Source organism: Ornithorhynchus anatinus, chromosome 3 (assembly GCF_004115215.2).
Source record: "Ornithorhynchus anatinus isolate Pmale09 chromosome 3, mOrnAna1.pri.v4, whole genome shotgun sequence".
In the NCBI taxonomy this organism is placed as follows: domain Eukaryota; kingdom Metazoa; phylum Chordata; class Mammalia; order Monotremata; family Ornithorhynchidae; genus Ornithorhynchus; species Ornithorhynchus anatinus.
In genome coordinates, this window is record NC_041730.1 from 82,644,203 (window position 1) to 82,657,240 (window position 13,038).

At 42.3% G+C, this 13,038-nt stretch overlaps 1 protein-coding gene across 2 annotated transcripts in view; it reads left to right on the forward strand.

Moving 5' to 3' along the window:
• Positions 1–13,038, forward strand: part of GRID1 (glutamate ionotropic receptor delta type subunit 1) — an 842,873-nt gene that overhangs the window by 625,649 nt on the left and 204,186 nt on the right. The window lies entirely within an intron of this gene.

The following is a 13,038-nucleotide window of genomic DNA, read 5'->3' on the forward strand; positions in this document are numbered from 1 at the left end:
CATAAAAAAGAATACAGATTACCCTCGACAGTCCTTATCAGACTAGTAAAGGATTGCTACTTTCATCTGTATTGCTTTAAAAGGAACTAAAACACCTTAATCTTTTTAAAACAATTTAGGTTTGAAGAAGGAATTGGATTTGTGCTGACAAGTTGCTTGCCAAGCTGCAGCCAATGTGATTTGAAACTGTTGAGGTATTAGACCCAATGTCAAAATTTCTAATAGAAGCCACAGCTTTATATTAACTCGAGGAAGCTTAATGTGGTTTCCAGTGCTGTAGCGAAACATCGACTTGTCTTGTCTTCCAGGATTACAATTCCCTGAGGCTGTCGGTCATCATCGCTTGATGAATTAATCCCCCCATGTGATATTGTTGACTTTCAATGCCTTTCTTGTTTGTTTTCTTTAATGTTCATTTCCTTATCTGGGCTAACCTGTTGTAGGAATCTTACTGCTACATGGCTTTTCCCATTAAAAAAAATACAGAATAGAATATTTTTATAATAATAATTAATAATGATGGCATTTAAGCACTTAACAAATACCACCATTATTATTATTAATAAGTGCTTACTATATTGGCCAAGCATTGTTCTAAGCACTGGGGTAGATACAAGGTAGTGGGGTTGTCCCAGTGGGGCTCACAGTCTTAATACCCATTTTTTAGAGGAGCAAAATGAGGCCCAGAGAAGTGAAGTGACTTGCCCAAGGTCACACCGCAGACACGTGACAGAGCCGCAATTAGAACTCGCAACCTCTGACTCCCAAGCCCATGATCTTTCCACCAAGCCATGCTGCTTCTCTGTAGACCTGTAGTCCTGAAAGGCTACAGAAACAGTGGGCCTAGTGGATGGAACATGGGCTTGGGAGTTAGGACTGGGGTTCTAATCCTGACTCTGCCACTTCTGTGACCTTGGGCAAGTCACTTTACTTCTCTTTGTATCAGTTACCTCACTTGTAGAATGGAGATTAAGACATCAGCCCTATGTGAGAAAGACACTGTGTCCAACTTGATTGGCTTGTATCTACCGCAGCACTTAGTATAGTGCTTGACACACAGTAAATGCTTAACAAATTCCATAAAAAAGTGGGGTGAGAACAAGAGTTAAGTTTTGGATACGTTAAGTTTGGTGTTGGTGGAACATTCAGGGAAAGAAGTCATGAAGGTAAGAAGGAAATGCGAGTCTGTAGAGAAGAAGAAAGTTCAGGATTAGAGATGTAGATTTGGGAATTATCTGCATAGAGATGGCAGTTGAAACCATGGGAGTGAATGAGTTCTCCATGAGAGTGGGGGTAGGTGAAGACTAAAAGAAGACCTAGAATTGAGCCTTGAGGGACCCTTATTGTCAGAGGGTGGGAGGCAGAGGAGGAACCTGCAAGAGAGACTGCAAAAGTACAATCAGAGAGCTAAGAAGAGAATCAAGAGGGGACAATGTAAGTGAAGCTAAGGTTGGATAAAATTTCAAGGAGAAGGGAGTGATTTGCAGTGTTGCAGACAGCTGAGTGGTCTAGGAGGATTAGGATAGAATAGAGTCTGTCAGATTCAGTGAGAAGATGATAAATGATTACCTCCATGAGGGCTGTTTCTGGGGAGCGAAGGGGGGAAAAGCCAGATTGAAGGGAATCAGGAGATAATTAGAGGAGGTAGAAGCAGAGGGTGTAAACAACTCTCAAAAGGTTTGGAGAGGAATGATAGGAGGGAAATGGGGCAATAACTGGAGGGGGCTGTGGGGTCAAGGGAGGGTATTTTTAGGCTAGGGGATGCATAAGCATGTTTGAAAACAGTGGGACAGTGACTATGATATTGCTGCCTGACTACTTGTTTTGTTTTGTTTTCTGTCTCCCCCTTTTAGACTGTGAGCCCGTTGTTGGGCAGGGATTGTCTCTCTCTGTTGCCGAATTGTACATTCCAAGCACTTAGTACAGTGCTCTGCACACAGTAAGTGCTCCGTAAATACGAATAAATGAATGAATGAATGAATGAAGCCATTTCACTGTGAATAGTTGAAGATGGCAGTTAAGTAGGGAAGAAGGGAGGAGATGAGTGTTTAAATGGCATAAGGTGCTGGAAAATTCATCACGGAAGGCTTGTTAAAGGAGGTAGGGTGTTTCTTAGGTTGGGAATGGGGTGAGAGCTATGATCTGACAGATTTGGGAAGAGAGGTAGTTCCAAGCCAGCGACAACAGTGTTTGTGAGGCGACAGAGAGAGGAGACTGGAGATCAAGAAAGATTGGCTTGGAAGGAGGGTGATCTGATTTTCCTTGCGCTTGGGACACTTGTGATATAATTTGAATTTCAGTTCACTTTGGCAAAAGCAACTGAAGAGAACTTTCAAATCCAGTGCCACCAGAGCTAAATGGAGATCTGATTGAAGCACAATGGTGATCAATTAAGTTTGGAGTAAATTGATTTTTATAGTATATTTCAGACCTCCAAAAAGGAATGGCACTTCTGTACAGGTTGAGAAGAGAGCTGAAAATTTTATTTCTTTCTGAGAGAGAAAGGTAGATTTGGGGCCAAGAGTTCTGTTCCCTTCCATTTAATGGGCAGGCAGGACTCCACTGGTGATAATTCACGTGGAGAAGGAATCAGGAGAAGAGACCCTACAAAATGAAGCCGACATTATTTTGTCTCCACCTCCGGAGTGCGTTTCATTTTTCAACACTGATTGTATAAAAAGATTGTGCCTGCAATCTGACTCCATTTCATTTTGAACTAATGTGAACAAATCTTTTGTATAAATTGTCTGCAAGTAGCATAATTTTACTTTTTATTATAGAAAGTCACGGTTCCTTAAGGTCTCCGAGACAGGTTCCAATTTCCTGAGAAGAATCCAAAAATAATAGTAGTGAATCTTCATTTTCATAAAACCAGTGAGCTAGTATTTCTCTGAGATATGGCCGAGACATTATTTTTGAAAGGCTTTTTCTTTATAACTTCTTGTTGCAATGATTGAGATTGTGAAGGTTAGATGGACTGGAAACTGTTTGGGTGCATTGGATTTTCAAACAAATACTTTGATCCTTGTCTTCTCGGGAGTACCACCATTCTGATTATCTTGGGGAAATGTCAGTGACAGGCCACTGTTAACAAAGAGAGCTTTTTCTGCAGTGCCACTTGAATAACTTTTCAAATGCCATCTTATCGATCAGACTATTCAAAAGGTTACCCCCTTGTTTTAGCTGATTGTACTATGGCTCATTTGCAAAAGTTCAATTCTTAACTCAACTTTAAAAATATATATGTAAACTATCAGGAGGAAAAGGGTCAGGAGTTCCATTGTATTTCAAAGGATAGAACGGCTTCCATTTTGTCCCCATCTTTGTTTCTTTCCTATCTGCCTTTCAGTTACAGGGATAAGACATTTTGAGATACACTAAGGTCCTGCCTGCTTCATAACCAGGTCCTACTCAGCCCCCTCTGAGTGAAGGGTGATTGGGTTCAGGTATCACAATCTGATTGCTAGTGATTTGGGGGTTCCTAAACAGCTTATCAGTTAGTACAATATTCTGAAAGTTATTAGCAAACCCACTGAGTTTCACCTTTACTTTGTCCCTCCCTTCTTCACCCATCAACACAGCTTTTCGTTCATTCAGTCGTATTTATTGAGCACTTACTGTGTGCGGAGCAGTGTACTAAGAGCTTGGAAAATACAATTTGGCAACAAATTCCCCATGGGTCTCATGCACCCATGACCAACCACACCTCTATACCTAGTGCAGTAAAAAGAAGCTAGATTTTGAGATTGTAAGCCCCCTAAGAGACTGGAACTGTGTCTAATTTCCCAGTGCTTACTTCAGTGCTCTGCACGCAGTAAACCCTCAAAAAATTCCATTGTTACCACTATTTTAAAGCTGAAACAGGGAGCACATTGTATGAGTTTTTCATCTTAACTTGAAAAATGTTTATAAAATTTGAGGCTCAGGTACCTCATCATCAATAGTATTTATTCAGACCTTACTGTGTGCAGAACACTGCACAAAGCATTTGGGAGAGTACAGTACAATGGAGTTGGTAGACACATCCCTGTTCAGTCAGTTGTATACACTGAGTGCTTACTGTGTGCAGAGCACTGTACTAAGCACTTGGGAGTAAACAATATAACAGACACATTCCTTGCCCATAATGAGTTTACAGGATAGAGGGGGAGACACAAGTTAAAGTAAGTAAATAATATATAGTGCCTAGCTCACATTTTCCTAAAGAGAAACAGCATGGCGTAGTGGATAGAGCATGGGCCTGGCAGTCAGAAGATTATGGGTTCTAATCCTGATTTTGCTGTGTAAACTTAAGCAAATCACTTCACTTCTTTATGCCTCAGTTTCCTCATCCGTAAAATAGGGATTGAGATTGTGAGCCCCACGTGGGACAGGGACTTTGTCCAACCTGATTTGCTTCTGTCTACCCCAGTGCTTAGTACGGGGCTTGGCACAGAATAAGCACTTAACAAATTCCCTTATTATTATTACAGTCTGCCTTGTTCCTGAGGATGATGGAATGAACCATTATAAAGGACAGATTAATCCTGGTCCAGTCACAAAGATTTGGGGACCAAGAACCTACGGAAAAAGATAGATTATAGAGTTAGCGGCTTGCCCAGTCCACCCATCTCTCTTTCTCATACCTGCCAGACTAAGTGGTGTAAAAAGATGCCTGGATTCTATGCACCAAACCCATTGATGGGCAAAGTGAATGCTGCATATTTCTGATGTCATGCCGTAACATTATAGATAAGCGGGCGGTGGGTAGGGTAGCTGCTTCTGTAATCACTGTGGTCTTACCACTCTGCCCTGAAGCACCACAGTTTCACCCATTCTCCTGGGAGGGTGGTGGGTTCTAATCCCCCGACCCCTGAATGCTTGAGTTAAAATCTTCCTATTCTATTACTTCCCTCTGGCTGTAACTCTTTTTAGTGTGTGACTCCCCCATGAGACTGTGAATTCTTTGAGGACAGAGTTCTTGTCTCCTTAAACTATTGCACTCTCCCAAGTGCTTAGAGCAGTGCTCTGCACAAAGTAAGAGCTGAGTAAATACTTTAGATTGGGTGATTGTCTCTCAAGTTAGCTGGTTATGCTCAAAGCTCTCGTTGAGCCTGTCCAACAGATGAGATAGCCTTGGGGTGTTTTGCATTTATTTGATGGCATTTGTTAAGGGCTTATTATGTGCCAGGAACTGTACTAAGCACTGGGAAAGATACCAGCTAATCCGGTTGCACTTAGTCCCTGTTCTACATGGGGCTCACTGTCTTAATCCCCATTTTACAGAGGTAACTGAGGCATAGAGAAGTTAAGTGATTTGCCCACGGTCACACTGCAAACATGTGATGGAATGGGGATTAGAACCCAAGTCCTTCTGACTTGCAGGGCCATGCTCTATTCACTAGGCCATGCTGGTTCTTCAGTTAGAAATATTCCCTGCTAATATTATGGCCCCAGGAGGCATTCTCTTAGTTCTGGAAGCTCTTCCTCTCCACCATCCTCCATCAGATAGTTGTGGGACGCTTTCTTTTCTGTCTTGCTCTGCACTCCCTCGCTCTATTAGTGGCTTCTCCGAGGCTGACTCCTCCATCCTCTCCCTTCCCAGTTGGCAGGATCCCTGTCAACTTCTCAGAAGCCTTGCATAGACAGTGTCAGGAGGGGGCCAGCCCCCCTGACTACTGTGTCGGTTTTCCATCCTGCCTGTTCCCCCAAGGGGATGGCATTATCCCAAGGGACTGTTTCCAAATCAGGGTTTGCAGAGACCACAGGTGGTCTCTAGCAACTATGCAGTTTCTCGTTGGGCAGATTCCAAGCCTAAGGCTCAAGGACTTAAGTTCTTTAATGTTCCAGTAGTGGTTTTCAAGAAACGTTAATTCCTGACAGCCCTTCATTAAAATCACATCTTATTCCAGTAGATCACTTAATGGTCAACAATTAACATGGGCATAAATAATACGTGACATTTGTGCTTTGTAAAATAAATCCTTAATGATGCCATTGGAAAAATTTCCATCTGCAGGAGTTTTCTTTTATTTCCTCTTCAGCTAGCTCGAGGAGAAATGAAATAGGCTTGCACCTGTGGAAAACAGGCTTCGGTTCTGCAATAATTATATTGAGTTGAAAAGCTCAAGAAGCACAGTTCTTGGCTGAACCTCACTGAGATTGACCAATCAATCAATCAAGGGTATTTATTAAGTGTTTACTGTGTGAAGAACACTACACAGTGCTTGGGAAAGTATAAAACGAAGACAAACTAAGCTCTCTTACACACTTGCAGCATGGCTTAGTGGAAAGAGCCTGGGCTTGAGAGTCTGAGATCATGGTTCTAATCCCAGCTCCGCCACTTGTCAGCTGAATGACTTTGGACAATGCTTAGAACGGTGCTTGGCACATAGTAAGCTCTTAACAAATACTATCATTAATAGAGAAGCAGCGTGGCTCAGTGGAAAGAGGCCGAGCTTGGGAGTCAGAGGTCATGGGTTAGAATCCCAGCTCCACCGCATGTCAGCTGTGTGACTTTGGGGAAGTCACTTAACTTCTCTGTGCCTCAGTTACCTCATCTGTAAAATGGGGATTAAAGCTGTGAGCCCCATGTGGGACAACCTGATCACTTTGTATCCCCCCAGCACTTAGAACAGTGCTTTGCACATAGTAAGCACTTAACAAATGCCATCATTATTATTTCCTGCAAAAATGATGACTGCTCACTCAGTATCTCTTGGAGGGGTTTAAGTGAGATATCTAGAAGAACTTTTGGACACTAAAAGTTCAGAGAGAGATGCAGTAGGAGCATGGCATAGTGGGAAGGAGCCTGGCATAGTGGGTAGAGCACAAGCCTGGGAGTCAGAAGGTCATGGGTTCTAATCCTGGCTCTGCCACTTGTCTGCTGTGTGATCTTGGGCAAGGCACTTCACTTCTCTGTGCCTCAGGTCCCTCATCTGTAAAATTGGGTTGAGATGTGAGCCCCATGTGGCACAGGGACTGTGTTCAACCTGATAAATGTATACCTCTACCTGTGCTTAGTACAGTGTCTGGCACATAGTAAGCACTTAACAAATATCACACTTACTATTATTATTGTTGTTTTTAGAATGTGAGGCATTATCAGGCATTGTTTTTAAGTACAGGATAAGGAGCTGAGTTTGTCTCCAAAGGTAGCGGAATTAACTTGATGACCAGTGGCTTACCCTTCCAGCCCGTGATAGTTTAGTCTCACTTGGGAAACTGTGACATCTCTTTCAGAGTATCTTTGTCATACAAAAGCCGTAGTTTACTGAACATTATCCTGATGGTCTGCTTGAGCCCTTGGTCAATGATTAGTCCCATGGTAATGAAGCTAACTTTTGTTTAAACAACCTCTGAGAGAGACTACTTTTTCATTTGTTAATCTATTATCAGAGCAGTGATCTAATGACAAGCAGTGTGTCCTAGTGGAATGAGCTTGGGCCTGGAAGTCAGGGGACCTGGGTTCTAAATCTGGCTCTGCCACTGGACTGCTGGTTAACCTTGGGCAAATCTTAATGGTTCTGTGCCTTGATTTCCTCATCTGTAAAAATGGGAGTTCACTGCCTTTCTCCTCCCTTTTTAGACCGTCAGCCCCATATAAGGCAGGGACTATATCTGACCGAATTATCCTGTATCTACTCCAGCTCTTAGCAAATATAGTGTTAGGCTCATAGTAGTGCATAGTAAGCTTGAAAGACAGTTGGCTTTTCAGTACAAGTGAAAGGAAGAACTCTCGGGTGTCGTTGCTGCATATTACTAATCTTTGGCACAGTTCTGAAAGAGTCATTTACTGTGCAGTTAACAGAAAATGGACACGGTTGTCAACTATTTAGAAGGCAAGAATGAAGGTGGGGGGCAAAATTCAATAGGAAAAAAGGTCAGAGAGTGTACTGGGGGTGAAAATAAATCCCATAAATATAGGTTACAAAAAGAGGAAGGTTTTTGCCAAGGTCCACATTGAATAGAGAAAGGCCTGGGGATCAAAATCAACCAGATGTTCGAGGAGAGCCTACCGAGAACTAAACCAGGTTGAAAATAGGTGTAATTAAAGCAGAAGAGATTTCAGTAAGACATCGGGCAGAATTTTCTGTCTTTGGAATGGACTGAGAGTCTCCCGCTCTGGAAGTCTGTAAGGAAAGAGCAGACTCCCATATCTCCTGGATTCTCCAGACTAGCAGCAGAGGCCTGGGTGATTTCACTTTCCCTGACTCTGGGATCCAATGACTTTGTGATTTCAGGGAGTGAACTTGATTCCCAGAGAGCCATGCAACTATGTTGGATACATCATTTGTTACTTCAGGAATTGCTCTCTGCCAACATCAACAGGAAGCTGGACTACCTGTGACACAACTCATTTTGGATTTTTGACACAGCAGTATTGAAATGGGCCTCTGCCAGAATTAATATATTCTGCCATCTCCCAGGGAGAGTCCATTTTTCTTGCAGAGGGAGGGTGTGGTTTTCTGGACCTCTTTCTGGACCAAATGATTCTTTCAAAATGATGTTTTTAGAAGTAAAAAGAAAATGACTTGCAAACACACTGTATTTCCATCTCTGTCCCTGCATATGCTGTTTAAAGACAAAAATTGGAAGGTGTTCCCAAGTGTGGTAAAACTTTAGGCCCAAATTTGAAAAGCAGGTGGCTTTCCCTTCTCTTTCCCTTCATTTTCCTTTTTCCCCATGAGCTAGGCATATATATTCACATTTTAAAACTGACCAAGAATGTTCCCCCATTGCATCCTTAAGGCACTCCAGAGAAGCACTAAATACAGACCTACGTTTATCTGGCTGAAATTTCATTCACACCAGAGGAGTGTGTAGCAGTTAGAATAATAAAAATAATAATGGTATTTGTTAAGTGCTTTCTATGTGACAAGCATTGTGCCAAATACTGGGATAAGTGCAATACAGACACAGCAGACACAATTTCCAGTCTCTCAGTCTAAGGGTAAGAGAGAACATGTATTTAATCCCCATTTTACAGATGGGGAAATTGAGGCACAGAGAAGTTAAAAGCCTTGTCCATGGTCGCACAGCAGAAAAGTTGAGTAGCCTGAATATAACATAGGTGTCCTTAATCCCAGTCCTGAGGTCTGTACATAATAAATCATTGGTATTTACAGACCATTAGCACTACTTTGTACAAAACACTGTACTGAGACTTTCAGGGGAATACAGTGGAATAGTTAGACAGGTACTCTCTCCTGATGGAGTTTATATTCTAGTCGGGGGTTTGATGGGCATTTAAATCAGATATAGAGGAAGCACCAGGTACATAAGTGCTCTTCAGGTGGGAGTATGATGAGTGTCAGAGTATTATTGGGGTGTGAGTGTGGCAAACACTTCATTTTACTATCTACCTCCCACTCTAGCCTCTAAGCTCTCTTTTGGTGGGGATCGTATCTACCAACTCAGTTGTATTTTGCTCTCCCAAGTGCTTAGCACAGTGCTCTGCACACAGTAAGCACTCGACAAATACTGTTCATTGTTGGATGGATTTAGGGAGTATGGATTTAGGTGTCTAAGTGGTAAAAGGGAAAGGGGATTAGGGAGGGTAGATTAGAGGTAAGGGAAAGTTTCCTGGAGGAGAAAAAACATAATCAGGTTTTGAAGATAGGGAGAGTGGTGGTCCGTTGAATAGGAATAGGGAGGGAGTTCCAGGAGGGAGAGAAGATACGGCAGGAGAGAGAGGTGTTCAAGAGATCAACTGCAAGAGAATGAGAGGGAAGCACAATGAATAGATTGGGTATTAGAGAAGGGAAGCGTGCAGGCTGGGATGCATTGGGGAGGATTGAGGATATGTAGGAGGGAAAGAGCAGATTAAGTGCCTTAAAACTGATGGAGAGGAGTTTCAGTTTGGTGCAGAACTTTTTGGTCGACATTTGGAAGTTGTTAAAGACTGGGGAGATGTGCACAGAATGAATTTTTAGAAAAATGATAAAGGCAAAAGAGAGAAGTATTAAATTCATTTTTGAGGATCCCACCTGCACTTTAATTGCTATAGCAGTCCCTGCCTCATTTTAAATCCAAAGAGAAGGTAGATTTTGTGCAATTTGGCATAGTTTACTTGGAAAATTCTATATTGGGTTCATAGAGCTAAAGTCTGTCACCCAGATCCTCAGTGGAGTGTGGGGACCGGGACAAGTAGGGAATAAAAGTCTGTTATACTTGTCAGTCTAGTCCATGTGTTGACATCAAGATTCCTGAAGTAGTCTTGAAGGTGGGACTAGTTGTCCCCACTTCAGTTATGGTCTGTAACATTTTAAAGCCCACGCACCCCGTGTATTAATTGGATGCTGAGCACTAGACATTGTGGCTGACATGACTTGATGCTGAGTAATTACTTTAAGGAAAGCATGAGAAGTGTTATAAACCTGATAAGAGCAAAGTGGGAATATGGCAATTATCCAGACAACTTTATAGAAGCAGCCAATATCCTAAAATAGATGTTTCTGGTTTTGCGGCTCCATGGCCTAAGCTTTCAGACAGTTGTCAACTTTCCAATCAACAAGCTTCTGTGTGGACCCAGCTTCCCATGCTATTCACAGCATACTCCAGGAGCTTACAATAATAGTGCCTTGTATTTATATAACACCGTTTATTTTCCCACAAACGATGATCTCATTTTATCCTTATTGCATCTTTATGAAGTAGAGCAGGAATTATTCTCTTCATATCTCAAGAAAGAACCAAGGATGAGAGATTGACCTAAAGTTATACAGTAGGCAACTGACAAAAACAGAACTGGAATCCAGCCACTCTGACAACCAGGCACATGTATTTTCTTTGGTTCTAAACCTTGTGTTTGTGTGACCTAGACCAGTTTATGTAAACTGTCTGGATCTTAGTTTTCTTCCAATACAATGGAGACAGTCCCATTTCCCCTCCTTCACCTCCATGGGTGAAAGGATTCACTCCAGTGATCTCGTAGACATAGAAGAGCATGGAGTTCTTCAAGAAGTATAGAGAGGTGGAGTAGAAATCTGGGGCTTCATTATTCCACCTGATTTTCCCATATGAGTAAAGGGAGAAGAAAGTAGCCAAGTGCCCAAAGAGAAGTTGAGGCCCTGAGCTCACCCCAACAACATCTTTGGCAGTTTATGTTTTTAATGGTATTTGTTAAACATATTCTATCTGCCAGTGCAGGGAGGCTGCTGGGTTTCATCAGCAATTTAACCCTTTGGCACTCCAGTCATCTAGTCAGTCCCTTAGACCACTTTCTCAATGACAACCTCCTTGAGTGTCCAGTTCAGGTAGGAAAAGAGCAGACACCAGGGTAGGTTACCCTCCCTATGGTTAATTTAAAACAGTAAATAGATGCCCAATCCTTTATCTTCTTTATCAATGCATCGGAGACTGACCCTCTTTGCAGTTTAAGATCTTTACTTCCCTTTTATTGGTCCCCAAGTGGTGGAGAGGATTGCTCAGCTATAAAGCTATAAAGCTGAACTCTGATACCCTCTTTGCATTGCTCTGAAAACAAAATGGTTCTGCAATCAAGATGACATCCTAAAATCTGATGAGGAAGAATGGAAAATAATTTCACCTAGCAAAACCTACTCGTTTATGCTGCATCTTTTCTCTCCATCGCTCATCCTTTCTGTCTCTCTCTCTCTCTGGCCCTCTCTCTGCTGTGCTCTGTGTCTGTGAGTGCATCCTGTCTCTGTGTGTTTGTATGCCCACAGTGTGGGTGACTGATGATTGACTGACTGACTTGTCCTCCCTATATCGTGAACAGAGTCTTCAGTTCCAGAGGTTTAGCTCTTCAAGGTTTCTCCAAGTCCATTTATACAGTGCCCTGAACACAGGGACACTCGGTGTAGTGCTTAGGTTCCAGTAGATGGTGTAGTATAGTGCTCGGCACATATTAGGTGCTCAGTGGTGTGCTGTGCATCCAGAGATTGGTTGAAACAGTGCTATTCACACCAAAGACTGTCAATCAATATTGTTGATGCTTGATACCGAAGGGAAATTAGGAATAGCTGTCACATTCATCTCCCCTTCCATCTACTTTCAAACACACAATTGTTTCCATAGTTTCCTTCAGAAACTGGTCCGTTTAGCTGATTCCTAGTTCATATTTCGGGAAAATGACAAGAGATGCTTTATTGGTACAGAAACCCATCTGTTTCCAGCTCACTGAAAATATTCTCAGCTGGGCTCTGGGATTTCTGATTTTTCACAAAATCCTCACCATTACTTTCTTCTCCCTAAACAGAGCTTCCCCTGTTCCTGGGATTGTTTTGGGACTGATGTTCTGACAAGATTGTAAACTCCTCCACTAGAGTGTAAGCTTCTCGAGGGCAAGCACCAAGTTTACCATCTCTAATCTGGTTCTATCCTTTGCCCGCTGTGTGACCTTGGGCATGTCACATCTTCTGTTTCTCAGTTACGTCATCTGTGAAATGGGAATTAAATACCTCTAAGACTATGACCACCATGTGGGACCAAGACTTAAGAAATAGCAACCGCCACCGTAAAAGCTATTCGGGTCCCATAGCTAAGCAAAAAACTGGAAGGGAAGCAGTTGTCATTCCTCACAGCCCAGCACTCTTCCATCAGGACTGTACTACCAGTTGCTCACTCTAGTTAAATGCAAACTGAATAATCAATCAGTAATATTTATTGAGGGCTCACAGTGCAGAATACTGTACTATGGTGTAAGCTTTTGTGGGCAGGGAATGTGTCTACCAACTCTGTTATATTATACTCTGCCAAGCACTTATTAGAGTGCTCTGCACACAGAAAGCCCTCAATAAATACCACTTATTGATTGTGATAGTACAATAGAGACAATAACAATGATAATGGTGGAGTAATAATGACGATAAGAAGGTATTTGTCAAGCCCAAGGACTAGACTAAGCACTGGGTAAACTAAGAAAATCATGTCAAGCACAAACCCGCTTCCAGATGGAACTCTCAGACTAAGTAGAAAGGAGAACTGGTATTTAATTCTCAGATGAGGAAATTTAGGCACAAAGAAGTTAAATGATTTGCCCAAGGTCACACAGCTGGCAAGTGGAGAAGCTAGGAGAAAATGGTGAAGTACTTA